We start from the raw sequence: 25,522 nt of genomic DNA, 5'->3' as shown, positions 1-25,522 counted from the left end.
AACAGAAGGCTATTTTATGACATGAATGAAATATATGAACAAAGCTGTGCAAAGAAACCTGCCAGTGCTAGAACCTGCCAGTGATGTTGATGTTAACCTCTTTCATCTGTTTTAAAACTCCCACACATTTTAAAAGCATTGGTCTAGGTAAATAATTCAGAAAAGCCAAATTTATGAGACCTTCTACTATTAGAATGAACCTGAAAACAGAAAGGAAGAGTTCAGTGTCATACTGATGAAGACACTATACTCTAAAGGAAGTAACATTCTGATCAAAGCAATTTAGGTACCTTGCAACAACCATTCATGCTTACAGATGAAACTACCATTGCTACAGACTGGAAAACTCACCACATCTTTCTCCATAAATGTGTAGAGAGATAATATTTCAGACATGTGAGAGTCCCACAATATTTAACTGAATCCTCAATTCTTGCTCATTATTTATTAGTTGGGGTATAGATAAAAATACATTTTAGCTGCTTTAAAAGGAGAGGGCTAATTGATTTGACCCTGAATGAAGCAGTATTAAATCTGGAGCAGTTCTGCTACACTTACGTCACTAAGGCTAGGGTCAGACATTAAACATAAACCGGTTTAAGTGATCAGAAACTGGTTTAAACTTGTAGCAGAACAGATATTCAGTACACATAAACCAGTTTGAAAATGGCTGAAACCGGTTTGATATAAACCTGGTTGAATGTAGTATCAGACTTAACTGATTTGGCTCAAACTGGTTTATGCAATTTCAGTCCCAGATCCCTTGCTGGTTTAAGATAAACCAGACTCCCCCAGAATCCTGGCATGCTCTCTGGGCTGGGCAGGGGTCTCTGCTCCACAGCAGGGCTGGCCCCTCCCCTCTGCTTCCTAGCTGCAGCTCCAGCAGAAACTTGCAGGCTGCTCTTCCCCCTCCCTCTCATCACTCCCTGCTAAGCAGGAATTCCCCACTCACCTCTGCCTTGCTGAGAGGTGTCTGTGTATTAGCTAGCAGACCACATTCTGGCTCCGGTCTGTGCTGTGACAAAGGCAGAATCAACAGGTGGCTGGTAATGGCCCTCTGTTGTTTTCTTAATGGGGTGATAAACACTGAGTTAGGGGTGATAAACACTGTTATCAATTTCCTAATGGACTAATCAGAGCATCCTGCCAGGGCCTGGCCACACCCCCCAGCTCAGTACTATGGAAGGGAAGGGAGGGCTGCTCTAGCACCCCCCAGCCCCCAAACTTCTAGCCTGAGCCACTCCAGGCATGTGCCTGCATTTCTGGAATAAAAAGGGAATGTCTATCCACTTCCAAATCGGTTCAAACCTGAAAAGATTGACTCAATTCAGGCTCAGGCTTTTTGAATGTCTGTCCCTACCCTAAAGAATCATGAAGATAGAACAGTTGTATTGTAACAATTGTATTGGCATCTTTTCGTAGTGATACAAGTGTTGCATCTTTTTATACACTTAAGACTATCACCTCTTCCAAGTAGGAACAATGTTTCCATTAAGTGTGTGTATACAGTGGCTTCCATGATAAAGTCATAAATCTAATTTTGGCTTCTACTTGCTATCACAAACCAAATAATAAACAGTAATGAATTCTAAGGCCAGAAGGAACCATTAAGATCATTTAGACCTGCATAAAATATTTTACTCAGTAATTACTGTATCAGCCTTATAACTTCTGGCTGAGTTAAATCATAACTTCTAGGAAGATATCCAGGCTGATTTAGATATGTCAGGTGATGGAAGACCCAGAAAATCTCACAAAAGACTCTCCGCTCTGCCTGAAGAAGGGGTTTTGTACCCAAAAGCTTGCAAATAATTTTTTTTTCCAAGTATTTAGTTGGTCTAATAAAATATATCACATTTACCCAAAAAACCTTGTCTGCCACAAAATCCATAGCATTTTTCCTATACTTGATTTTAAAAAATTGTATTGTATGCCTAATCTTCATCTACCTAGTATTAGACTATTAGATTTTGGATCTTGTTATGTCCTTGTAGATTAAAAAAGGCCTTGACATTCACAATTTGTATCCTTATACAGGCAGAAATAAGCAGATCAAGTCACTTCTTAATCTTCTGCGAAACGCTGAAGAAATTCTTGTCTCTCTTTTTTACAACTTAACATCTAGGATCATTGTTGTGGTTCTTTTAGAAACTCCCCCATTTTTCAACATCCATTTCAACTTGTAGACTGCAGAGCTAAGATCAGCATTCCAGTAATGATCTTGCTAATGCAATATAATGCTAGTTCCTCATAGGTCCTCAATAGTTTCCTCTGTATATATTCAAGGATCAATTTCTCCCTCTTAGCAACAGTATTATAATAGCACATCTTGCATAGATGGATGTGATACTAAATCCTTTTCAGTGTCACTGATTTCCAAGACAGTCCCCTGACCTGTAAGTTACCTATACTGTTCTTCTTAAAATAATAACACGTAGGAAAAGAGAAATAACAGGAAGAACTATTCAGTGCTTAGGTCTTTAGCCTGGGCCCTAGAAAATCCAGATTTAGTTCCCTCTTCCACCAGACTTTCTTTCTGACTTTGAGAAAAACAATTAGGTGCCCTTGAGCATAATTGCCTTAATCTCTCTGGGCCTCTGTACTTCAACTGTAAATTGATCATATAATTTCCCATCCTGACAAACATGTTGCAAAGATACATATATTTGGGGGAAGGGGGGAATTGTGAGGTACTCATATACTTTAGTAAGGTAAATCATATTGGAAGAGAGAGGAGAAAATGATGGAATTCCATCTTTGTATCAAACAATGCCAATGTTCATATCATATTGAAAGATACCATATTGTACTGAGCCCATAGATAATGTTGCTATTGCATTCATTATTCCTTTCACTGTAATTTCTGTATATATGTGGCCTGCATTTTAATAAATTTATCAGCACTTTTGAGTCTCCCCTTCATTTACTAAAGCTTTCCTATACTTTATATAAAATACACCTTCATATACATCTAAAATAAAACCTACGAAACATGTCAGTCCTTAGGATATTATACCAGTGATATATTGTTCTAATTCTGTACATTATCCAGGAGCTGTTGCTGCGATAATAGATTGTTGTAATATATCAGAGTGGCACCATCAAGAACATCCTGGAGACGAATATTCTTTACTGTTTTTGGTTTTTTTAGTGTAAATGAAAAATTAAAAAAAACAGAACCTCAGAACTAAAGCAGTTACATCAGCAGAGACAACAACTAAACTAAAGATTGAAAGATGTTTTGATCTAGGATATTTTCTAATAAAATGAAGAATGATTTTCAATCATTCCATTAAAAATAAACCACCTGTAATGTTTGCATTGCATCTAATGAACTAAATATATGTAGGACAGTATCTAGGATATTGTTCATAAGGCGTTTTCTAGCACTATAAACACTTGACCACGTTTCAACAAAATATAAAACATGGATTCATACATTATAAGGGCAGGAAGGATTAACGTGAGCAGCTACACTTTTGCATAATGCAGGCCATAGACGATGCAAACCATATTTACTCAAATCCAAAATGAGGGTTCCCCCCTCTCCCCTGAGCAATATGGGGGAAAAAAAGCCTTTTCTTGGATTTAAATACCTGTCTGGGGCAGGTGGTGACTCAGCTCTAGCTTTGGCCCTAGACTTAGGACTAAAGCCAGAGCTGAGCTGCTCCTTGCCCCTGCCCAAAATTGTTTGTTTGGTAGGGGAAGGGGGCACATGGCCCGGGGGTGTGCAGGGGAGACCACAGGGTTGGGGAGGACCTGAAGCCTGCCCCCTCACTCCTTGCTCCCCCATGCTAGTTCTTGACCCAAAGGGGCAGAACTGCAGCAGAAGCACTGGTAGAAAACAAGTAGCAGGAGGAGCAGGCATAGAAGGGATAGCCATGGGACACAAGGGGCAGGTATCTAGTCCCTCACCACTGCTTTCTCTGATACAGCTGTGGGTGGGGAGTGGAGAATTAAAGATGTTTCCCCCCAATAATTAGATTTTATACTCTCATGTATAGACTCTAAATATTAAGGGGTCATCTTAAATTTAAAGTCATCTTGAATTCAGATAAATATGGCAAATTAATTCACTGAAAGCCAGCATGCGTCTTAGATAACAAACCAATCTTTGAGTAAAAATTTCTAGTGAGGGGGAATCCACTATAACACTTCACAAATTGTTCCAATAGTTTGTTGCCCTTACTGTAAAAATTCTGTTTTCATTCCAATAAATTTATCAGGCTAAAATTTCTAGCTATTAGACCTTGTTATTCCTTTAGCAGCTAAACTGAAAAGCTGTCTTATGAAATTTTTGCTGACCATGTAGATACTTAGGACTGCACTCAGGTCACTCCTTAACTTTCCTTCTGCAAACAGTTTAAATTCCCTCTCTTTCACTAGGAGGTGTGTTTAATGAGAATTTCTAAGGTAAAAATATTGGCCTGATAAGCAGGGATCCTAACCTTCTGCAGGAAAAAAAAATCAGACATCGCCATTAAACAAAACACAACAATCCTCATTTTTCCGCAACCCACTGAAAGTGTGGTGGCATCCCATGGCTAGTGGCACTACTTCTGCCTTCTTTAATTTTTGCATCCCTCCTCCCCTCACTGATTGTCCAAGAGGCAAACACCACAGCAAAAATAGAAGAGAGCAGAAATGGTGCCACTTGCTGTAGGACACCACTGCACTTTTGGTAGGTCATGGAAAAATGCAGATTCTGCTGTTTTCTGTGGAGACCAGAAAACAAGGATCCCTGCTTATAAGGAAGAAAGCTTTTAAGTTGTTTATTTATTTGGATTTACTTCTAAGAGTTAAAACTATACAATTTATCATTGATACACTCTGAAAATAATAGCTTAATTAAATATGATCGTTTTATTATTTAAAGTGATAATGTCATAGATTCATAGATTCATAGATGTTAGGGTCGGAAGGGACCTCAATAGATCATCAAGTCCGACCCCCTGCATAAGCAGGAAAGAGTGCTGGGTCTAAATGACCCCAGCTAGATACTCGTCTAACCTCCTCTTGAAGACCCCCAGGGTAGGGGAGAGCACCACCTCCCTTGGGAGCCCGTTCCAGACCTTGGCCACTCGAACTGTGAAGAAGTTCTTCCTAATGTCCAGTCTAAATCTGCTCTCTGCTAGCTTGTGGCCATTGTTTCTTGTAACCCCCGGGGGCGCCTTGGTGAATAAATCCTCACCAATTCCCTTCTGTGCCCCCGTGATGAACTTATAGGCAGCCACAAGGTCACCTCTCAACCTTCTCTTGCGGAGGCTGAAAAGGTCCAGTTTCTCTAGTCTCTCCTCGTAGGGCTTGGTCTGCAGGCCCTTGACCATACGAGTTGCCCTTCGCTGGACCCTCTCCAGGTTATCCGCATCCTTCTTGAAGTGTGGCGCCCAGAATTGCACGCAGTACTCCAACTGCGGTCTGACCAACGCCCTATAGAGGGGAAGTATCACCTCCCTGGACCTATTTGTCATGCATCTGCTGATGCACGATAAAGTGCCATTGGCTTTTCTGATGGCTTCGTCACACTGCCGGCTCATGTTCATCTTGGAGTCCACTAGGACTCCAAGATCCCTTTCCACCTCTGTGCCACCCAGCAGGTCATTCCCTAGGCTGTAGGTGTGCTGGACATTTTTCCTCCCTAGGTGCAGCACTTTGCATTTCTCCTTGTTGAACTGCATCCTGTTGTTTTCTGCCCACTTGTCCAGCCTATCCAGGTCTGCCTGCAGCTGTTCCCTGCCCTCCGGCGTGTCCACTTCTCCCCATAGCTTTGTGTCATCTGCAAACTTGGACAGAGTACATTTCACTCCCACGTCCAAGTCGCTGATGAAGACATTAAAGAGTATCGGTCCAAGGACCGAACCCTGCGGGACCCCACTGCCCACACCCTTCCAGGTTGAGACCGCCCCATCTACCACGACTCTTTTGGTGCGACCCTCTAGCCAATTCGCCACCCACCAAACTGTGCAGTCATCCACATCACAGCCTCTTAATTTGTTCACCAGTATGGGGTGGGATACCGTATCGAAGGCCTTCCTGAAGTCCAGGTATACGACATCCACCCCTCCTCCTGTGTCCAGGCATTTCGTAACCTGGTCATAGAAAGAGACTAGGTTGGTCAGGCACGATCTGCCCGCCACAAACCCATGCTGGTTTCCCCTCAGCATAATTTGCCCTGCCGGGCTCTCACAAATGTGAGCCTTGATAATTTTTTCAAATACTTTACCAAGGATGGAGGTGAGACTGACCGGCCTATAGTTGCCCGGGTCCTCCTTCCTCCCCTTTTTGAAAATGGGGACCACGTTAGCCCTTTTCCAGTCCTCCGGGACTTGGCCCGTGCGCCACGAGCATTCGAATATTCCCGCCAGTGGCTCTGCAATGACGTCGGCCAGTGCCTTCAGCACCCTCGGATGGAGCCCATCCGGGCCTGCCAACTTAAAGGCATCCAGTTCTTCCAAATGACTCTGCACCACCTCAGGATCTACGCATGGAAGTCTGGCGCCTTGCTGCTGCCTCTCTACAACCCCAGTGAGAGACTTGTCGTGCCCCTCGCTTAGGAACACTGAGGCAAAGAACTCGTTGAGGAGTTCAGCCTTGTCCCCTCTATCTGTCACCAATTGCTTCTGCCCATTTAGCAGGGGTCCTATTCCTCCCTGGGCCTTCCTTTTACTCCCAATATATCTAAAAAACAATTTCTTGTTGTCCTTTACTAGGGTTGCCATCCTCAGCTCCATGGTAGCTTTGGCCCGCCTAACTGCCTCCCTACAAGCACGAGCAGAGGAGGTATATTCATCTTTAGTGAGCACAAGCAGAGGAGGTATATTCATCTTTAGTGAATGTTACCTACATGATTAATTAATACCAAAGCAACTTGCTGAGCAATCCTCATTATTTTTCTCCTTTGTAATCCATAAAAAATTCTGATTACATTATATCCCCCAACAACCTGGGAAAGTTTAACAGATTGTAATAGGAATCCTAAATCAATTTGATTCAATTTATTTAAACAAGACAAAAACCCTGAGGAGACCTTCATGAATTCATTTAAATGACAACCTCCAAAGTTAAGACTCAAGATAAGCAGTGAAAGAAGAATGAGTTTTGAAAAAGCACAACCACTGTGCAAATGTTTTATGTCCACATCAGTACATTTAAGTCTTTATAAAAGAAGAAATAAGATGCAGATTACTGACTATCACAGAGTAAGAGTTTATACAAATTATAATTAGAATCCTATCAGGCTAGATTTGCATTTTGAATATTTTAGTGCGTCATAACTGGTAGGATGCACACCGTAAGATTCCAGAATTTAGATTCTGACATATAAGTAAGCATGTTTTTGTGGATGCATTTATGAATAAATGTAAGATAATGCAAGTAGAGTTTTTCATTTCAGCACAATCAAGTTCAGTCTAAGGATATGTGAGGTTCCCCAAAGGGATCAGAGGAAAATAAATGTAACAGAACTATGGCACAGTCTTTGAATTTTAGGTAAAACTGACAAGAAAGTTGCAATATGTGTATGATTATTTTAATGAAACTGTGGAAAGACAGAACGAGAAAACTAACCTCAAGTGCCTCTCATAAGCACAGAATCTCTTATTAATTCAGATATTTCTTATTAATTTAACTCAACAGTGACTGTAATAAGTAATAAAAAGGCATAAAAAGTTAATTTTTAATTTCTCCAGAGCCATTTAAAAAAAAAATTATGAATATGCTCAGAGTATTTTTCATTCTAACTCATCCAGGCAAGAAAGGGTCAGCTAGTTAAGTCTAATTTTTAGGCAATGGAGTGCATTGAACTCGCAATGTACTGTACTTCAACTTGAAGGTCTGTGACAGATGGCCCACATACACAGATTGCTTTAATCTGCATAAAAACAGCACTAGAATCCATAAGGAATCACAAGGGCCACTAAACTATCGAAAGAGGAAAGAATATGAGAATACGAGTGCCTTCTGGGGCATCTTTTTAATTATTGCAGGTTCACAGTTTAGCATAAGATTTTGTTCCATTACTCCAGAGATAATTTGAAAGTCAGTTTAGTGTATGGGTCTCTCAGCCCAAGGCCAAAAAGCCCCCAAATCAAAACCAACTGATCAATTTCCAACCTGGAATAAATAGCTGCAATTTCCACTTCAGTTAATGGCTGCTGTGTCAGTTAGTTAGGGGCTGAATTTGGTGTAGAGCTTGAAGTAAGATGTTAAAACTACAGTGTATTATTTGAACTTTTCATCTTACTAGTTAGCTAGGGTTTGAGGTCACCAGGACACACTGCATCACTTTTACCAGGTATTGTACCTGTAGTAAACTTTCCGAGCAGCCACTGTTCTATTCTTGAAGGAAGTGCAGTGTCTGCGGCTCCAGTGACCACTGCAGAAGGGGAACAGAACCATGACCTAACTCTTCTCAGCACTCTTGGAAAAGGAAATGCTGACTATAGCATTAGCACCAGACAGTAGTAGGGCATGGACACACATAAATCAAGAGCCATTTCAAAAGGAGAATGTTTCACCGGGCAGCAGGCATAATGCACTAATTGTTACTTGCAGAGCAGCCAGGAACAACACAAATGTAGCAAAACCACTCCAACTTTAACACTGCTTCATGGGGAAATGTGCCCCCTTTTGAAACAGCTCCAAATGTAGGAATTCCAGTTGTGCTAGACCACCATTAAGCTGAGCTATGCTGCTGAAAAGCAGTATGAGAGGAAGGGAACTCATGACCACCGGATGACCCTGAAGAGAAAGAAAAAATAATAATAAAAAAACACTAATGAGCAAAAAGACACTGAAGGGAGCATGAAAACAGAAGCTAAAAACTCAGGGACAAATGTAAAAAGTAAGAATTCACTACTAAAACAGAGATAACAAGAACCAAAGTGCAGGTGTATGAATTTGACCAATGAAACGTAGAAATGAACATCTTGACAATCGGAGAGAAAAGAATTGGTACAGGATGGGGGGCATGCAAGTATAAATACAGGGATTGGGAGACCTGTCCCTCAGAGACCCAGGGAGTGTGAATAACAGTGTCTCTACCTGGTGAGGAGAAGCTGCACTAACTCAAACTGACTGTTAATCAGACCAGATCCCTGCATGTTATTGGGAATCCATAGCTCTTCAGCATGCACTCATCCAACTAGCTCTGCAGTAAGCACTCATAGTACCTGTTCCCCTGAACCAGCTTTCCTGCAGCTTCTCCCTCACAGTCTTCCAACACCTGGGGCTCTCTTTGGGCTCTTTCTCCCTTGAAGCATCAGAGAGTCCCAGGCTCTCTGTTACATGCTTTCAGTAGGTTGATTAAATTTTGAAAGAAGAGAGCAACATTTTTTCTCTACTAGAGAAACCCACACCAATAGCACCTACCTGAGTCAAGGTCTCACCTACAGAACCACCCCAGATAAGACCTCTTCCAGTGAAAGTTCAGGTGAAGAAAAGCCAAGGAAGGAATCTGTCTGAGGCTGTTGTGAGCATTACCTTTTAGTTTATAAGTCTACCCCTTCTCACTATGAAGTTAATGAGATTTTTACAGAAGTGGTTTTTAGCCTTTTCAGACTCAAGGCACCTGGCATTAGACTTAAGACACAACAGGTTTAACTATGGAAAACTAACAGAGCAATTTTTTGCAAAGAACTCAGAAAGACAATAAGAATGTTTTTAAACTATGAGTTTTTATTTGAAGCCTCTGGGTTGATCTTGTGAATCATGTTTGTACATCTAACAGTACTAAAATTGTGTGGTACCCTGCAGTGCCTTGGAAAGCATCTCAAGGCAACTCAGGGTTCTGTGGCCTAGTTAAGGAGCATTGCTTTACACTAAACTCACTGACAGTAGAGAGTAACTATATTTTCTTTTACCAATAAACAGTTTGAAAATTTAAAGAAATTCTAACAGTCTAATAGTCATAAGTCTCCAGAATTATGTTAGACTTCCTACCTGATAGTTTCTTCTATTCAGTTTCCTGATTTTCTTCCTGGATGAACTGACTACTTTTTAAAAGCAAGTTTGCTGTATCATTGAATGCACATCCAACACAAGCTCTCAGAATGAAATATTTGCCTCTTGAGAATCTTCCACCTGCATATCTTTTCCATTACAATAATTTTTTTCCTGTCTTCACACCAATTTCCTTTCTTAACATTAATGTCAAGCTGATCCTATTACCCTAGCACTTTCCCTAGAACGGCTTTTTATTGCTTGTCCTATCATACAATCTGACAGTCCCACATTTAATTTATAAATATCCACTTATATGGTTGATTTGGGGGGGAAAATGGGAAAAAAACCCTCCATGTTATAAAATTATAAGCAAATTAAATTTAATTTATTTACTTCTTTTGTTTCTGAATTTCTGGTACATCATTGTCTTTAACTAAATCTTGGGTTGTTTGATGTGTTTCATTTTCCTAACATTAACTGTGCTGGTGGATTGTACAAACATGGAATATTTATCTAAGAAGACTGATTACTCATGTGCCATTATCGCTATCTAAGCAGAAAGAACACACCCAGATTCCCATTTATGGATTTTACAATGTTGTAATCATCATTTTCTGCAAATGCTAGAGAGAAAAGCTAGACTTAGAGAGCATTCCAAATACTTTGGGCTATAAGCTTTCCTCAGTTTCTGTGAAGGGAAGAATACAGAAAATTCTCAATAGCCATGTAAAGGGTATGTGAAGTTACTAGACATGTATGCTAAAATGATCACCAGTAGCACAGCTAATAAAGCAATTATTTACTGTATTTACTCAAACTTAAAGTGACACTGAATATAAGATAATTAGATTCTGTATATGGAAAAAATAATGTATTTGTTATAATTTTTCAGCTATAGAATCTAATTATTAGAGGTTTGTCTTGAAGTTGTCTGCTACAGCAGGAAAAGTAGTGGCTGGGGCAGTTAAAGTAGCTCCCTTGTCCTCTGCCTCCCAACTTCTTCCCCCTGTAGCCGCTCCCCACCCCCTACTATCAGACTCTGCTCAAGCTCTGTTCCCTTCCTGAGCACATAGAAGTGAGGGGCAAATATGAAAAATAAGGGACCAAAAATCTCTGACTTTGAAACAAATATACCTGTATTAATTTACATTTAGGCAAATTACTGTGGGTCCTATAGGCTTAGTTCATTCAGAATTGATGCATTTTACCTTTTTTTGCACAGGTACTCCAGAAGAACACTTCTGAGCAGCACTTTTATACCTACTTAACATACACAGTACAAACTATGAATGATATTAGTCAAAAGGCTCCTGATTTATCATATAGTTCACCGGGCTTGGCCCCAGCAGAGTCAACAGTGTTTCAAGCCATGGTGACCCCACAGCTCAGCACTGCTCAGTATGTTTATATATTCCAGATATCTCCTCCCTACCCACAAAGGATCCATGTGCTAATTGGCCTTCCACTTGCCACTGGAACCAGATGTTCTTGTCATGGGTCCTGGAACCCTCCAAAAATTTAGATACAGATGAGGTGTGAGGCTGCCTGGTCTGGCTCCAGCCTCATGGAGGTTGGGGCCACACCAATCAAATGCAAAGGGCCAAGAGATGGGACAACAGAGTCTCTCATCATATATATATATAGTTTGGTGATGTTTGTTAGACATTTAAAGCTGGTGAGAAAACAGGAATAATTAGAAACTGGAAAGAAAGGTGCTGCTCAGCTGTGGGAGTGATGAAGAAGTTGAAATGTGTTCAGTGTAGCAGTTCACCTTGACTTGAAAAAGAGTCAGCACTGAACGGGACTGAGCACAGTGGGCATTACATCTTATTCAGATGGGCAGTACTAACTTAGCTGATGGCTAGGTTCCCATCAGCATGTTTGCCCAATATAGGCTATGTGTTTTATAGGCATGTCTTAGTGTGGGCTGCATTCAATCAGCTTCAAAACTTGTTTCCATTACTGAGCACATGGTGCTATTGGCAGCAGTTTAATGATAGGCAATGAATTTAATGAGGTGTTCTTGTGTGCTAATATAAGATGAGGTTTTTTCCCTGCCATCTGCAGATTTTTTTTCCTCTGCAAAGCAGAGCCAGGCCCAGGATTGCGATTGGAGCCAGGGCCCACTGCACCCATATGGCCACCCCTTTCCCTGTTCCTAGGGTCATTGCCTGGTGCCGACAGCCCACATAAATCCACCACCCCCCAGCTCCATAGCAGCACTAGCAGCCTTCCTGCACCAGCTCCAGCCCTGCTCTGCTCAGGGTGGGGTGCAGAGCCAGGGGCCAGAGTGGGGCCAGCCTCAGTTGCACTGCCAGGCTGTGCTCCCTGCCTCTGTGCCTAGCTGCCACCTTTGAAAGCAACACAGCGCTATGTGTGTTGCACCGCTGGGCAGGCCAGGCAATGAGGCACATGGTTCTGTGCTGCATCTCTTTCAAAGGTGGCAGCAAGGCACAGAGGCAGGGAGCAAGCAGAGCCCAGCTCTCAGCTGCAACCTGCCCTTGCCCCATGCAAGGATCAGGGGGCCACATGCCCCCCACCCTGGATCCCTGGTGCCACACCTCTGCAGAAGCCACCAGGCTCTGATTGTCCCATGACCTGGCCCAGCTAGGGCCTCACTGACCATGAATGGGGCCATGGCCAGGCTGGGTTGTGGGACAATCCTCACATTGCAGCAGGGAGTGGGGCAGGTGTGATGATTTACCCCTACCCATAACCCCCCTCTCTCCTGCACTGTGGGAGTCTTGATCTGCCCCCCCACCCCACCCCAAGCCCAGGCAGTCATAAAGAAAGAAGATAGAAAGAAACTTACCTGCCTGCTGGGCCCACTGTGATTTTGGCTGTGCAGTGTAGCTGACTGTATGCACTGATCCCCACCCACCCTACTGCAGCAACCTGCGGCCAGGCTGCCCTGCAGCCATACCTGCTGCCCTGTGTTTGGGGGTACCAAGCCCCATTAGCACCCCTCTTCCACCACCTATGCTCAAGCCTCTTTAAAAAAAATAATGAACTAAGGGTACTTAAAAAATCCACAAAGTATGAGTAGTATCAGATATTCACTCTCTTAGTTTTTCTCAAGGACTTGATTAATTTTTTTGGAGTTCTGAAACAGTAATGTCACATGAGGAATACAGTTGCTACAGTTAAGTCCTTAAGAAAAAGCTATGGCCTAGTTTATCTCTTCTATTATTTATAAAGTTATTGGCTTTACTCATGACTAAACTTTTCTACAGGGGCACAAGTAATGGTTAAGATTCACAGTTATGAGTATTTTTTAGGATATTAATAAATATAGCCAAGCGCACCTAGGAATGCATTAAAGAAAATGGGTAGAAATTCAGCCTAATTTTTGTAGCAAACTTTAACATTCTTTAGGGTAAGGGTTGCCAAAATATGGAATGGGCTTCCAAGGGAGGTGGTGCTTTCCTCTACCTTGGAGGTATTCAAGAGGAAATTAGACAGGCATCTGGCTGGGGTTACTTAACCCCAGCGCTCTTTCCTGCCTGGAGCAGGGGGTCGGACCCGATGATCTACCAGGTCCTTTCTGACTCTAGAAATCTATGAAACTATGAATCTTTCAAACTTTAGCAATAGATAGCTCTTAAAAGGATATGAAAGAGTTAAACCACTTCTTGGAATCAAGTAGCTTTCTCATGAAAATAATAAAAATAGAAAGTTAAGATGATTAAAAGTATTTTTATGAGACTCAGGTGCAATGCAGATGGAAGTTGGCTAAAAATAATGGAGGGCTAAAGCTAACCAACACATCTTGATAATTAAAAAAGATTTTTAATACAGCATCACGTAGGCCTTCTAGTTGATTCCTGGGGCAATTCCTGATCCTGGAATAGCTCATGTAAGATGGAACTGATCTTCTGTGACTATTTATACATTTTCTAATGGGCCACCTTCTACAATCCTTACCCAGACTTTTCCCCTGGGGAATCTATGTGCAGAAACCCCTCTACTGGGGGACTGGGGAGAGGTGGGGGGCAGTAGGGAGCTAAAGTAGGGGGAAGGGAAGAAAGGAGAGGAGGGGGCAGGGAGCATATAAGCATAGCCAATGGTAGGCAAAATTTGGAAAAGATCCCTTGGAAATTCTGTGTGGTGTAAGAATTGATGTTAGTGGCATAGATGGCATTTTTCTCCCTCTCTCAGAGTACTACAACAAAGGCCCATCATAGTGCTGAGATCTTTATGCTATTGGAGCTGTTAGATTTTTAAATTAGATTGAGTTAATTTGAGATATTGACCAGTTGTGTTCACAAAAAACGCTATAGTATTTTTTAGAGAACAATAGATTTTAACCAAATGATGACAGGGGTAACTGTATTCAGTTCCCTAAAATTCACTAGTAGCTTGAGAAAGCAATCAGAGCTCATGGTAAAGGTGATATTTTTTATTAGACCAACAAGATTTTTGCAAAAAAATTCTTTAATTGCAAGCTTTCAGGCACAAACACCCTTCATCAGGCATCAGAGAAAAGATTGTAAAAGTTTGCATGGGTAGAAAGTTCATATTTCATAGGATTTCACATAGGAGTCAATAGATAGAAAGCTTCTCTAGGTAGCCAGTTGTTGGCTGGTAAGTAGTCTCTCAGCTCTCTTGTGAGGCTCTGTCATGATACAAACTACCCTGAACCAAGGCAGGAGCAATATCTCAGGTTTCAGGTGGTCACAGTTGCTTCCTGCTTGGGAAATTATGACGACTTCATTTAAAAAATCTGCTAAAACTGGTTCTGTAACTTCTAAAATATTTCCTATGTGGGCTTACAAAATGCCACTCAAATTTCTTGAGTCCCTGAGTACTGAAAACATTTCAGTCAGATTCTTTTTAACATCAAAGTGAAGCAAACAGGGAAATGTTCAAAATTTATGTTAATTTTTATTAGAATTTGCCACAGAATGCAGCCCAGTGCCTGGGGAAAGGCTCCTTTCTTCAACTTAGTGAATTCACTAGAACTGTGTTTATGGAAGACTTCATTTATAAACACAGGTATATCAGTCAAATTCTTTTAAAAGATGGTCAGGAAAGGTGATTTTTTTTTCCTTGTGTGTGTTTGGACTTTTGGTTGTCTAATAGTATTGAGTTCTGCTGTAATGCTCATAAAAAGTTAATTGGATTTTGTTTGTTCCAACAACAGAAAGAAAACATAGGCTTGCTGGATTTCAACTACAGCTCTGAGGTATATAAAGGAAGTATGTCAAGCCTATAATCCCTGGAATTAAAAAGCAATCAACATGATGAACCTTTACCAGGGGTGTCAAAGATCTGGCCTAAGGTCCAGGTTTGGCCAACAGAACCCTATCGTCTGGTCCCTGCTGCTGCCCATGGGACTTGGATGGGATCCACGCACCCCTGGTATATTTTGTACCAGACCCATGTGCTTCATGGGGAGCAAAGGTCTGGTTTGAGGCTCACCCTGCCCGCTGCATGCAGGGCTGGTCCGGGGTGCACGCTGTCAGCTGCACTTGAGGACGATCCAGCTCACAAGTTGACAGCTGCGCTCCAGATTGGTCTGGGGTTTATGCTGGCAGCTGCACATGTGGCTAGTCTGGGGTACACATTGCCATCCAGGCTGATCCCAGGTGCATGCTGCTAACTTCACTCCAGGCTAGTCTGAGACTCACACTAAAGGTAGTGCCACACTGCTGCTGATTCCCAGGCCAATCCAGAGTGCATGCTGCCCACAGTACCATACTAAACTGGCACTGCATGCTTGATTCAGTGCATGGGGCCAGTCTGTGGACCTGACTCAGCCCAAGGACCAGCCCAGCACTGCTCATCAGTCATGAGGGGCCTGATTAATTTTACACCCCTGCATTTTGCTTAAGTAGAATCATGCTGACTGCAATGACACTATTGGTTCAAGGTCTGCCTAAGCAAATATTTTTGCAGGACTGGAGACTTCACTGGGGCAGCAAAAAATTACTGACATTTTAGAGCTTGCTGTTGTAAAGCTAGTAATTACTGAAAACCCTCACCTTTCCTTAAGGTTGATGGAAGTTGTGCTAAGGTGTAATAAACTGACCAAACAGATATATTTTTATATTGATCACCAGCACTGAAGTCATCAGTTCTAACATGCTTTGATAATTTTAACGTTACATTATTTTAAAGTACTCTATAAGGATTTTTCAATACCACTATTACCTCTGATTACCCCTCTCCTGCTCGCTGTCCCAGATGATGAGATTCCTCTCTAGCAGAGCCTGGTAGGAGATGTTTTTCAGTAATTTCAGTTTGTTCTTTAAAAATTATATTTTACCTTCTAATTAAATATATTTCAGCCATCATGGGTTTTGCAATTTATTTATTTTTTATATTTTTTGCTTATCATACTGAAAATACTCCAATTACTCGCAGCATGATAGGAATGCTGTAACATTCAAGGAATAAATCTGTCTTTGTGTTATAAAGTAAGGCAAGAATTTAAAAGAGAGCTCCTAAGGAGACATTGTCTCTTTACAAAAAAAAGCTTCATGTTCAGAGGCTGTTTAAATATGTTTTGCCAAGACAATGGAAGAATGACTAAATAAGAAAAATAACATACCAGTTCTGCGTTACTGACAAGAGCTGGACTAACAATGATCATGCACAAACAGCATAGGAAAGATATTTGAATCACGAACAGCTCTTTGGTTTGATAATGTTTGTGTCCCTTTCTACTAGGTACTAGAACACTGATTTGTTCAGTTAAATGTTTGCAAATGTCTGGTCTTTTGTAAAAGTATATTCAGAACACATATAATCAGGCATAAATAAAAGCACTTGCTATTTACTCGCAATTAGGCCTGTGCAAAGTGGCGAGTATTTGCTTCGGATTCGGATTTGCAGACAGTATTTGCAGTGGTTCGAATCACTGTCCCGATTCAATTCAGCTGAATCTGATTTGGAAATTCAGCTGCTGCCGAATCTCTGAATCAACCAGGCCAGGCCCGTCCCCCGCCCCTCTCCCAGCCTGGCAATGCTCCTAGCACTTGTTAAAAAAAAAAGGCCCGGCTCACTGGGTGCTGCCAGGTGGGGGGGAGATCCCTGCTGCCTCCCACTGTCCCACACCGCATGGGGGGCTCTGCATGCGCCCCCTGACCCACCCCCCCACTCCCCCAGCCCCCCCACGGATGACCCACCTGGGCCAGCTCCAGCTCTTTAAGCCCCTGCCGCACTCACTGCTCCTGCCAGCGGGGGCAATCCCTGCTGCCCCCCCAATGCTCCCTACCATGTGGGGGGCTCTACATGTGCCCCTGAAGCCTCAAGGCTGCTGCAGGAGTGGTGAGCTCCAGAGCTTTTCTCCATTTTTTTTTCTTAAAAGGCTGGAGCTGGCCCGGGTGAATGGGAGGGCTGGGGGAGTGAGGGGGGATTTTGGGGGCTTGTGCAGAGCCCCCCATGCAGTGTGGGGCAGTGGGGGGGAAGCAGGGATTGCCCTTCCACCCAGCAGCACCCAGTGAGCACCTGGGCTTTTTTTTAAAGTACTGAGCTGGGGCAGGTGGGGGCAGCCATGGGGGGTGCTGAGGGAGTAGGTGGGGGCTGGGGCTGGCAGGGGTCCCCCCATGGTCCCCTCCCCCCTTCCCCAGCCCCTCTTCGCCCGCCCCTAGTACTTACCAGCTCAGAGTTGGCTGCTGTTCGTGGCTGCAGCCACAGGGAACTGCCCTAATCATGAAAGCTCTCCAAATCTTTTCTGAAGATTTGGAGAGCTTTGAATTGATTTGAATGTTTAAATTGGTCCCTTGATTTGATTTGGATTTGTAGATTCGGCTACCAAATTGGGGCAAATCTCCCCCAAAGCTTTGCACAGCCCTACATGCTATCACTCTTCTGTTGAAAAAGTTTCAAACTAAATAGTCAAGGATTAAATAAAACATTATATGATTTAAGAGATTTATCAAATATTGTGGACTAAGCCCTATTTCATGCACGTAAGTGGCACTTACCATCGCCATGAAACTGTACTTTGGGGCATTTATGCATAGTTTAGATTCTACATAGTTATACTTGTCTTGCACTTCCCTACTGAGCATGCTCAGTAAGTTGCAAAATGGCTGCATAGGCATCCAGGCCAGGCAGAGTGGACCAAGCCAGAAAGAGGGTGTTCCAGTGAGATGGATGCTGTATTGAAAGGAAGGGGGCCTTGGCCCCAATGGGACAGAGACAAACACAGTGTTATTTATCCATTTTATTCCATTAGCAGTAAAGGCAAGGTGTAATGTTCCTGTTTCAAGAGGAAGGCTAGAGAATGCTCTGGGCAATACCTTACTTATGGCATGCGCCTTACTGGTAGCTAAGGCATGGTGCAGGAAAGTGGGAGATGCAGGTTCAAGCCCCCTCTGGGTGAGGGGGCTAAAACTTGGGCCTTCTTCTGCCTAGACAAGTGCCCAAACCATTACATTACTGGGCTACAAGATAAGAGGATCCTTTTCCTTTCCTATTTTACTTCTAATAGATATGGGAGTAGGGTGATTCTGCAAGAGGTGGAAATAGAATTCAACCTAGATGGAAGGTTAAATAAAGTTCAGTACAGTTTTGAAAAAGTTCCATAATGAAGCTACCTAAGTGCTACTGTGTATAAAAGTGAAACAGAGTTTGGTCTCATTAGTGGTGAATATTCAAATTAAACAGCCTAAACGAGCCACTGGCTGAAAATGGTTCATTTCAACTACTTAGTGAATATATAGCTAATGAATACAAGCACATAAATGGCCATAGGATAAAGAATAATGGACAAAGCTACTTGTGTGTATTAGTATACATCGGGGTAGGCATGCGTGCCAGAGCATAGCAAGCATGCCAGAGTGTGGCACACAAAGCCATTTTGCTTGGCACTCGCACCTCAGGGAAAGGCTGGGGCTGTGCAGCCACAACAAGGATTGGGCCCCCACCATCCACCCCTGGCACACCAACATCTTACAAGTCAAGATTGCTGGTGTTCTTGGCACTCTGCATAAAAACATTGCTTATCCTGGTATAAAACTATTATTCAAAACAAATCATTTTAATCCTCTCAACTGCTCACCCTACTGTGCTTTCACAACCTGAAAACAGAATCAAAAGAGGAAACTGAGATAAATATTTAGTACCAGGATTTTTAATTGTTCAAATAAATATGAATTGTAGAACAATCCATAGATTCAGAGACATTCTTCTCTATTTTTTAATGGAGAGGAAAAAGTATAATAATGTTGACTTGTGCAAAGCCAAAAAAATCCTCCTCTAAATGTAAGGAATATTTCTAAACACAAGGTAGTACACAAAACACAATAAAAGATAGAAATAGCATAGAACAAAAAAGCATGAATATTCACATTACATAGAAGTTATTAAAATATATCATCTTGTTGAGAACAGTATATTTAAATAAATTGTTCCACAAAAGCTTTTACCAAATAAAAAAACAGAGCAAGTACTGGTGAGGTACTTAAAGTAGAAGCATGAAGAGAATCTTTAGAAATACATTCAGACTATAACACTCAAAGAAAACTGGTCTATATACACAGATTGCTGGCATCAGTGAACCATGGAACAGCATTTGGGGGGTGGGGAGGAGGGAATAGCATAAAAAACCTTTACAACAAAGGACAAATCCTCTGTGACATACTCTGTAAAGCAAAAGAAAAATTTCTCCCTGGTTATACAAAGTATTTGACAAAATGTCATTCTTTGTCTCTGATGATGAATAGGTCCTTGCTAGCTAAAAAAAGGAAGAAAAAATTAAACAAGTACATACTGTAGGAACTAAGAAACTCTCTCATTAATTTTTATATGATGATAACTGTACCCTTTTTAAAAGGTTCTTCTTAGAAAGTATTATTGAGCTATATGAACTGACACAACCTTTTAACGAGTTTGCTTTCCTTTTAAGGAGAAAAATGTTCTTTGCATTGAGAAAGTGCACGATGACCTAAGGGTGAAGCAATGGAATGTAACGGATGGAAAATTACATGCTGAAATATGAGGGAGGGGTGTTACCAGATTTGCCCATTACTTTGGGGTGTGCTCATTTATTAGGGATAGTTTCTAGGGTCTTGATGATTCTGTCAATGTGCTGCTTGTGTTACTATACGGAGCTGTATCTCTCCCTTCTGCAAGCCCTCACCCCCAATGGAGCTATCTTGCAGGACTCAATTTTAATGGGACTGGGTTCCTCCAGTCACCAAATCAGTCATACACACAAACACACACAAATTAACGTGACACGCCTGACCTGGCCGGGCTGATCAGCATGGACAGGCTGACACCCTCATATGCCAAGAATCAGTTCATAAGAGCAACAATAAAATGCAGTCAGACACAAGCACACAGGAGAACAGAATCCCTCTGAATCTGGCTGGGTGTCCAGCTGACACCCTCATGGGCCAGCATTCAGTTCATAAGGGCACGTCTGAGTCAAACTGGGTCAATCAGCCTGTACAAGCTGATCCCCTTATGTGTTTCAAACTCAGCACATCCCAATCTTTGGCCTCTTGATGAGCAGACCCTACAATATTTTTGGGCTTCACAGGGATCTTTAGCTTAGGTAAAAGAAGCATTGCTGCAGAGCACAGGAGGAAAGAGAAGCAGAGAAGGAAAAATATACCCAATTACTACCAGTTTGACTATAGAAGTTATTTATTGCTAAGCATATGAAATATATAATAGTACTAGTAGTAATAGACATGCAAAAGAAAAACAAACACAAACAATGACAATACTACCCTGGTTTCACTAAGTATTTGGGGAAACTTAGCTCAAGCTTAGCTAATACAGTTCAGGTTCAGAAGTTTATGCCTAGAGAGAAAGAGATAGAGCGCTGGGATCTCACCAGTCCAAGATACTCAGGCTGCAGAGCTGACAGGCACAGTCCTTGAAGGGAGATGATCTGTTCTTTCAGTGTCCCAAGAACGACAGGGGATGGTGTCAGCACAGGAGTTTTCTTATTCTTCTTCTTCCTTCTTCTTTTTTCTTCTTTTCTTTCCTTCCTTTCTTCTTCTTTTCTTCTTCTTCTTGAAGCACACACACTTTTTACAGATTTTTATACCCTCAGTTCAGCTGCTTCGAAGCATCCTTAATTGTGTAAATCATTGTCTTTTCTATTGACAAGGGGTTATTTGGTTTGGAACATCTCAGGAAACTGATTAATAGTCAGGAAACACATAAAATTAGGGAGTAACCAAATACTTGGGAGCCAGCTTGAAATTCCTATGGATGGCAGATATACTGATGGGATATCTCATGGTTTCTTCAGGAACAATAGATAGCTTGCAGCATCAGGATTTTGGATTTTTACTTGTTGTGCACAAGCCTCAGCTTAGCATGACTTTTCCAGATTTTACTATAGTCTTTTAACAGACTTAAAGCAATTATTGGGGTGCTCATAACCTTTTGTGGAGAGGACTCCCACCAGTCGTCTCGGGAAAAGTATGAAAATGTCTATGATTAGGGTTCCAACAGGCTGGACGTTGTGATGAACCCTTAACCATTGTTCAAATGTTGCCCATACCCCGTCTGACTCGGTCTCTTGCCTCAGCATTCCCCAACCCGGCAACCGAGTTTTAGTCAATCAAGTTTAAATAGGCCTTCCATAGTGGGACTGGGGAATGTACGGCCCGAGATGCCTATTAAACTTAGAGGTGTGTGTGTGTCGGGGGGGGGGGGGGGAAGTCCTTAGTAAATCCAGATTAGAACTGATCTGATAAATGCTGAGCTGGGTGTGTGTGAACATGGGTTGATTAACATTTGGAGCACAGATTCCCTATCATGCAGTGCTCCCCTGCTTCTCTGGTCCCAGAATTCACTGCAGTCTCTGCTTCAGGCTTTCTGTTCTCCATCTCTCATGTAAATGAATGGTCATCTGGTTCCATCTCGGATGTAAATGAGACCTAGGGCAGTTGGTTCACTCTTGTCACCCTTATCTTGAGGGTCTTAGGTGTGTCTCTCACTGCATTTTAATCAGTTTCGTTTAGGTAGAGGAGGAGAGGTGGGGGAGTGAGTCCTTTGTGAGTCAGACAGACTGCATCCTGGTTACCCAAGAACACACAGCTGAGACGTAACAGGGGGCATTATTATTTTGGAATGCATAGACTATTAAATGTATGAAACATTCCATTTGTGAGTTGTGTTGTTTTTGTGGTAATTTAACTGGTTACACTACTGTACTTTCCTCCTCCTTTCTGATGCCAACTGGGGGAAAAACAACTGTATATGGGCATATAGCCCTGTTCATATTTAAATATTCATTAGAGATCAAAGTATAGAAAAATACATTTTGTTAAAAAAGCAAACAGAAGTTGCTATTTTCGTATGATATTTTGGGAACAAGAATAGGTAAATCTACAAAAACACACAAGTCACTTGAATATGAAGCAGTCTATTTGCAAACCATATATCAGACTCTACTAATTTGTACAGCTCAGGTACACAACCCTCTTCCTTCAGTACCCCATACTATAATAAATTGGGAATGCCACCTGGACCACAGAGTATCCAGAAGTCTGAACTGTATTCTTCACACCTGCCAGTAGGCTCCAGTGCTAGCATCAGATCTATTCAGCTTCTATAACATTATAACATGACAGGGTGAGATCTCATGACTTCAAGGCATATAGAATCATAGAAAATTAGGGTTGGAAGGGATCTCAGGAGGTCAACTAGTCCAACTCCCCCTGCTCAAAGCAAGACCATCCCCAACTATATCATCCCACCCAAAGGTTTGTCTAGCCAGGTCTTAAAAACCTCCAAGGATAGAGATTCCACAACCTCTCTGGATAACGTGTTACAGTGTTTTACTACCCTCCTAATGAGAAAATTCTTCCTAATATCCAACCTAAACTTCCCTTGCTGCAACTTAACGCCATTGCTCCTTGTTTTGTCATCTTCCACGAATGAGAACAGTCTAGCTCCATCCTCTTTGGAACCACCCTTGAGGAAGTCGAAGACTGATATTAAATCCCATCATGGTGCGGAGTCCCCAGGGATGGCCGTGATGTCCCTAGGGCTCCATGACCATGCCAGGTCTGCCCTATAGCCACTTTCTAATCTTTCCTGCCATGTCTTTTGGTAAAAAGCATAAGTAGGGAAGTTGCCCATGAGTTTCTGTGCAGCCATGGTCCTGTTGAACCCGATTAAACCCTGTGAGTTCTTGGATCCCTTGCCAGGTCCCACTTCAAGTCAGTTCCTCATGGGACACCTTAAGCCTTATGGGCTAGATACATGGCTCCAAAACCTTTCCTTTATCATGCCCCATGCCTCACAAATGGTATATGAATATTATTCTCTAGAAGTGTGTGAAGCAGGCCCTATTCAATTTGGATTTGGCCCAAATCAGGGTCAGTGAATCGATTCGTAGATTTGGATCATCGTCCCTGATTCAATTCGGCCAAATCTGAATCTGAAGATTCAATGCTGATTCAGAGAATCAGCGATTCAAACACAGACACAGCTTTAAAAGTTTTTTCTACATACCTTGAGGTACCAGACATGGCTCATGATCGCTGCAATGCTGGGGCACATGGAGCATCCTGCAGTAGTGTTGGGGGGGGGGGGGGAACCCTCCATGTGCTCAGCAGTGAACCCAGAAGTAGACCAGAATTACTTCTGCTCCACTTCCAAGTCTGCCAGGGAACACGCAGGGCCCCCCCCCCCCCCCTGCCCCTCAGCTCAGTGATTGGCCACAGGGGGACACTGGGTGCCCTGCCAGACCCAGGAGGCACCAGCCACCGAGCCACGGGGTGAGGAGTTGGGGTCTTGCGTGCTCCCTGGCAAACCCAGAAGTGGACTGGAAGTGCTTCTGCTCCACTTCTGGGTCTGCTGCCAGGCACACTGGGGAGCCCCCCGTGCTTCTGTGTGACTATTGTTGAATCTTTCCGAATCTCTCTAAATTGATTTGGAGCATTCCAATTTGATTCAGAGAGATTAAAGGGTCCTCAGATTCAATTTGGATTTGGAGATTCAGCCATCAAATCGGGCCAAATCTCTGCTGAATTGAATCAGGGACCAAAGCATCACACAGCCCTATTATTCTCTCTGTTAGGGTCTCAGTCTAACAGGAGCAGAGGCTGAGTATATAGCTAGGCCTTCTAGCCTAAACCCACTGTGTTAGGCCTGGCTTTGAGGCACTAGCCTTAATCAATGTTCTCTCATCACTGGGCTCTCTGGTCCCTATCTGCCACACCCGTCTGGTGCTGGGGCTCTACACAATAGTGTGCTCCCCTCTGGGCACTAATGAAGCCTCCATCTCCCCTCTTAGCCACATCCCAAAACCACTGGTGAAAATGATAACATAAACATAAGGCCCTAGGCTATAATATAACAATAACGATGGAGGCCACACTCTGCCCCTTTAAGGAGGCAAACTTTTTCCCTAGTATTTTGTGCATCCTAGCCCTGGGTGCCTTATGAGGTACTGGAGCCCTATTAGTTTTGCAGACAACAGATCAAGCAACCAAACATCTCTGGATAGCTCTTTTGTGCAGGAGCTCCTTCCCCCAATGGCTGCCAGAGAACTAACTCATGCCAGACCTAGCCCTGGGGTTTATATGTGCCCAGGGCCCTTCCTCCTTCTGGTCAGCTGACTGTGCACAGGTGCCAGCTAATTTCCTAATTAACCCACTGCCCAGGCAACCTATAGTTGTGGAGCTCTGCCTAGCTCTCAGGGCTCTCTGGCCAGGGTGCTTCTGCTCTTAAAGGAGCAGGCATGCCTTAGTGTCCTACAACATCCTCTCTTAGTCTCCTCTTCTCTAGACTAAATACAAGACCAGTTCCCTTAGCCTCTCCTCATGTCATGTGCCATATAAACAGGCATTCAGTGACTACACTTACCCTCCCAAAAATCATTTCCCCACTATTTATTATCCTTCTCACTCCATGTGATCATGCTGCATTGACTTTTAAACATGCCAACCTCAAGTAAATCACTTGGAAAATACATGTTGATAGCTCTATTCAAGCTATTACTTAAACACCTAAAACCTAGATCATCCAAATATTTTTAGATGATAACTAAATTAAAATAAAATGAGAATTTAGACACCTTAATAAACTGTAAGCACCTAAATACCTTTGAGGACCTTTGAGGACCTGGGCCTTACTATTAAATGTAGCTTTCTTTTCCTTTGAGTAGTCCTATTAATGGGACTCCAGTTATTTGCTAGTAAACTAGAGTGGGCTCTAAAGTGGAAACCAAAGAAGTCAGGCTGTGAAACTAATGTGAGAATAGAAAAATCAAGAAAGGCATAATGCTCTCCACAGGCCAAAAGGCAAGGCTATTAGATGGAAATATATTTCAAGTTATTGGAACTAATAAAAGATTTTATGCTAAAGAATGAAGAGAGTGCCCATCACTTTAGATGAAATAAAATAAATAGCACAAACTTCTTCAGAATATAGTTTGCCTTTCCACCAGCTGAGAAATATACACCTACTGGGAATAAAGTTGGCAATACCTATTTTCCAAATAGTGTTCTGCTTATTTAATCAAAATATATTTCTACCCAAGCATTGTCAAAGTTATATCATTAAAGCAATTTGAAACAGAGCATTTCAGAAATCCAAATGTTATATTGAAAATACTCTTTAAGTTCTGAAATGGTAAAAGCATTCCATTTAGAGA

The sequence above is a fragment of the Alligator mississippiensis genome, chromosome 6 (assembly GCF_030867095.1).
Source record: "Alligator mississippiensis isolate rAllMis1 chromosome 6, rAllMis1, whole genome shotgun sequence".
Taxonomy (NCBI): Eukaryota; Metazoa; Chordata; order Crocodylia; family Alligatoridae; genus Alligator; species Alligator mississippiensis.
This window is presented reverse-complemented; position numbering follows the sequence as displayed.